This window comes from Penaeus japonicus, unplaced genomic scaffold (assembly GCF_977035675.1).
Source record: "Penaeus japonicus unplaced genomic scaffold, GWHDUDI00000001_assembly GWHDUDI00000040, whole genome shotgun sequence".
Lineage (NCBI taxonomy): Eukaryota > Metazoa > Arthropoda > Malacostraca > Decapoda > Penaeidae > Penaeus > Penaeus japonicus.
Genome location: NW_028234442.1, coordinates 5,711,558 through 5,716,557, shown reverse-complemented (window position 1 = coordinate 5,716,557; position 5,000 = coordinate 5,711,558). Strand labels below are relative to the sequence as shown.

Below are 5,000 nucleotides of genomic sequence, written 5' to 3'. Positions count from 1 at the left end.
CCGTGCTGACCAGGCATGGCGGTGACCGCTTGGCGACAGTGGAAACTCACGGGCCTGGTCGGGGCTCGATCTGCCGACCACGGGGATGTGAGGTCGGCACGCTATCCATTGCGCTATCCTAGCATACTGTACTGAAATCACCGAAGCGGAAGTGGGACAGATAAGTCTGATGAAGAGTTGAGGTGAAGAAAACAGTTAGGAAAATGAAGAAAAGTAGTAATTTTAATAGTGGGAGGACGAAACTGTTTTGTAAAGATGTTGTCATGTCCACTCGAAACTCAGGGAGGTTTCAGGTAGGATGAGATCTTGGTCTTGGGTTGATTGTAGTCTTGAGGGTGAGTAAGATGAAGAGGGTGAGGAGGAAGGGCTCTTGATCTTGTAGCTTGGGGTAGGTTGATCTTGTAGGTTGAGGTAAGGATAATTGATTTCAGTTTATTTTATTCAATCTTAACATTTTTTTTCTTTTTTTTTTAAGCATGGAAAGCGGAACAGAAAGTAGTTAAAGGAGCTTGAGAGATAGTGAAAAATGAAACTTAGGAGATAAAGTGAGAGTTAGAAAGTTAAGCACAGTGAAGAGAGTATCAGCTTTTTATTTTAGGTCTGCCAGGAGAAGGAAGTTGGAGGATAGAGTACAGGTGCGCCTTTGGCAGCCGAACAAAGCCATGGGTCAACCCCTCGGGAGGCAGTCCCGAGCAATGACTATCTTGAATAATGGAGGTATGTAAAGTGAAGAAGAAGTGATGAAGGGAGCTGGAGGGAGAGTGGAAATTAAATTTGAGAGGAGATCAAGTGATAGAAGGGAAGCAGAGAAAGCTGAATAAAGGATAAAGTTTGTAAGCCCATGGGAAAGAAGTGAGAGAAATAGCATGCATGTGCGCCCTTAGTAGCTGAACAAAGCCCTGGGTCAACCCCTCGGTAGGCAGCCAGATACCAGAGCACCTAGCATGCTATTTATTGAATTTTTTTCAATGATAAATGATTTAATTCCGAAGCTCTGCCCACGCTGCACTTCTCCGACTGTAAACCACCAGCTGGCACTAGTTAAAACCAGCTTGCTGGCCACAGTTGTAACCCACCACTGAGAGCAGTTGTTATAAACACTCGATGCCCTGGTTGTGATTCGGTGGATAAGAGACAGACGTTCACGTGCCATGGTCTTTATTGTGGACTGTTAATACACCAGACTCTGGCCAAAGGCCAGAGGTCAGAGCTGTTCGCTCTAGTCTGTCTGTCTGACCTCTCTGTCCTGATCTGTCTGTCCTGGGTTCCTTGTGTGTCCTTTAAGTACAGAGCCTGAGTCACTTTCTACGCCTAAGGACCTATTTGACCAACGGAAACAGCTGAAGGGACCGGAAGCAGATAATTTCATGTTACACAGCAATGAAAATACACATACTATCAAATGGTAATGAAGATGAGAAGGAGGGAGATGTCTACAGATTCCTCCTGCTATAACATATAAAATGTACTTGGGTCAATGAAGAGGTTTTGATGGTGCTTCCGGTTTGGTACGTGTGTGGGTGTGTCAGCTATGACTGGGTGAAATCGGGGCAGGAAGCAGGTGTCGGTCAGTACTTCTGCTAGTTGCTAGGGAACAGTGTTCTAAAGGAAGTATTATTACAAAGACTGTATTACAATCAAATAACAGTAATTATCCGAAAATCAGTGGCTTACACCGACCTCACACGTCACCTGCCACTGCTATGCATGATGTGCCGTGCTTGACGTTGAAGTGGAGCCCTGTGGGTTAGCTTGTGGTCTGGGTAAAATAAAAAAAAAATCTTGAGTCTTGATACAGGTCCTCTTCCAATCTTACTTCTTCATTTTTGTCTTCTTGGTTTTCTTCTTAGTCTTCTCCTCTTGGTTGTTGCCTCCTTACAGATTCATCGGTCTCCTGTGCCTGATACCGTGAATATTACCTTAGCTTCTTCAATCTCATTGATTCTGGTGAGGCTTTTGGGCCACCAGGGATGTGTGCCTTCTGGACGAACGTTGAGGCGATTGTAGAACTCCTCATCCTTATCTTGAATTCTTCTCCATCTTCTGGCTTCCATTTGCCTGCTTGATTCTGAATAGTCTGTATCTTCATCATCTGCTTTCGTGAGATGGTGTGGTTAGGCACTGGTGGGTATTCCATGATGGGCCACACTAGGGCTTTATAAATGTAGAGCTTGGTTTCAGGACTCAGAGTATGAGGGAGAATTCCTCTTCTGCTAATTGTTAGCCCTAGTATCTTTCCTTTGTCGCAGTAGTCGACGGCTTCCTCATCCACAATTAAATCTGCAGTCTTGAATTTGGCCACAGGAATGACTTGGAATTTTCTCATGTTGGTCGAGATCTTCCACTGTTTTTCGAATCGATTGATGGTCTCTATGGCTCTGGCAGTTCTGTGTGCCATCACCTCGATTGACCTCCCTTCGTATTTGATGATCTGTGGGATGTCACCGGCATAAATATAATGACTGCTGCCATGTGATGTCTCAGGCAGATCTGTTGTATAGATTGTGAAGAGTGTTGGTGAGAGGCAGCTTCCCTGTGGGACTCCACTGCTGAGGGGAGTTGCTTCGCCGACTGTATTGCCGATGATTATTCTTGCACTTCTATCTTCAAGAAAGTCGCATAATAACTTGGTCAAGGGCGTTGGGAGGTTCAGCCTGATGATCTTAAGTTTCAGGCCTGTGTGACAGACTTTGCCGAAGGCTTTGGCCACATCTCTAAGAACCACATTCACTTGGTTCCTTTCGCTCATTGTATTGGCAATTTCTTCATATATGATTGCAATTGCTGATGATGTTCCTCTGCTTGGTCTGAAGCCATGTTGCCTGGGATTTTGCAGATCGTTCATCTCCAGGTTATTGCGCAATCGTATGCTATCCTAGCGGCTATCTACAGACAAAAATATTACTGATTTAATAGCTCAAGTATTTGTCACAATTAATTAACGACATCAGACATGTTGATTTTCAGCCAATCACGAGCAGTTGCCACTTATAGTTAACTTTACAACATCCAGTGGACAGATCAGAAAAAAACAAAAAGGAATTCTGGTTACCTTTTATCTATAATTTTCAATATTCTAATACCACTAATGTATTAACACTCTTATTTATTTATTATTATTATTTGCCGCAAATAAAGGGGAAAGGACATGGTATTAATAGGAAAAGCCTTAGATCCACAAAACCTTTTTTTTTCATTTTCCACATAGAGACCTAGCTAATGAGGATGAATACAGTGAGTAATGATGAGTAATAGCAGCTATTTCACCTAAATTTTTCGTTAGAGAAAGATTTCCCTGTTATTCCATGGGATTTTTTCATTTTTTTTCATCTGCCTTTGAAGAAAACTTACTTTCGTTTTTTTTTTTGTTTTTTTTTTCTCTCTCTCTCTCTCTTTCTCTGTATGTCCTTCCTAGCGAATATTTTTTCTCTTGCAAAATGGTTTGGTGTTTCCACCTTGCATTCTTTGTGTCTTATGCCTTTGTTTACAGTCTCCGTGTCTCACTTTCCTTCCTCTTTAAAATGTAGATAGTTATACCTTTCCGTGCGTGTGTGTTGAGAGAGAAAGAGAGAGAGAAAGAGAGAGAGAGAGAAAGAGAAAGAGAGAGAGAAAGAGAGAGAGAGGGAGAGAAAGAGAGAGAGAGAGGGAGAGAGAGAGAGGGAGAGAGAAAGAGAAAGAGAGAGAGAGAGAGAGAGAGAGGGGGGGGGGGGAAGAGAGAGAGAGAGAGAAAGAGAGAGAGCAAAGAGTTGTTTATAGAAAGGAGAGAATTTCAAAGAACTTTCCTTGGCGACTTCCTTTGATGACAGAAAGTCCTGATTGTCTTGCATGTTTGTCCTCTCTTCCTTTCCTCATCTCCCTGCTTTATCACCGTGAGTGTCCTCCTCCTTCCTCTCTTTAGATTTCCGTTAAAATATTCTTAACTTGAGACATCTCGGAGTAAATGATGCATTTGGAGATGGGGGAAATTTATATGTATATATTTGTGTGCGTGTGCGTGTGCGTGTATATATACATTATATATCTATCTATCTATCTATCTATCTATATATATATATATATATATATATATAAATATATATATATATATATATAAAGAGAGAGAGGAAGAGGAAGAGAGGAAAGACTGAGATAGAGAGAAAGATATAGAGAAAGAGAGAAGAGGGAGGAAGAGAGAGAATGAGAAAGATAGATCCAGTGATAAATGCACAAATTGGGGGGTAGGGGAGAAGAGAAACAAAAGAGTGAGAAAAAATGAATGAGAGAGAGAGAGAGAGAGAGAGAGAGAGAGAGAGAGAGAGAAACAGAAACAGAAGTAGCTTTGAAATACACTTTACACCAACATGGATACCAATCTAAATGCACATATTTCACGCGACGAAATAATCTATCTAACCATCTGAATGTTGTCATAGTCGGAAATCCACTACATAACAACCCAACCAAAAACCTTTAAAGCCTTTTATTTCATTACCAAATTTAGAACCATTTAATCCCCCCTGCTATTTTTATTTTAATCAATAGATGATTCTACGCAGTCTCTTTGCCATCCTGTAGAGCGAGCACTTGGCCCACCGCCAAATAAAGGGCGAGGAAGAGAGGAGACAAGAAGAGAGGGAGGGAGAGAGGGAGGAAGATGATGGAGAAGAGAGGAAAGGAGGAAAGGGAAAAAAGAAAAACGAGAGGGAGAGGGAGTAAGATAATGAGTAAAAGATATATGTATATATGTATATATATATATATATATATATATATATATAATATATATATATATATATATACACGTAGGATATAAGGTAAGAAAAAAACATAAGAAAACGAAAAAAAAAAAAAAAAAACACGAAAGAAAGACAAAAAAAAATCGTTAATGATATGAAACATTAAAAAATACATATATGTATTCACTGTATTTGAATTTTCTTTGTTCTCGGGCCCAGTAACAATCTCAACGGCCTCTATAAACGTCGAGATAAATTTAAAAAGTTGAGAAAGGGCGTGGGATG

At 40.8% G+C, this 5,000-nt stretch overlaps 1 protein-coding gene across 1 annotated transcript in view; it reads left to right on the top strand.

Annotated features, from left to right (window-relative positions):
• Window positions 1-5,000, top strand: part of LOC122255892 (uncharacterized) — a 47,688-nt gene that overhangs the window by 35,641 nt on the left and 7,047 nt on the right. The window lies entirely within an intron of this gene.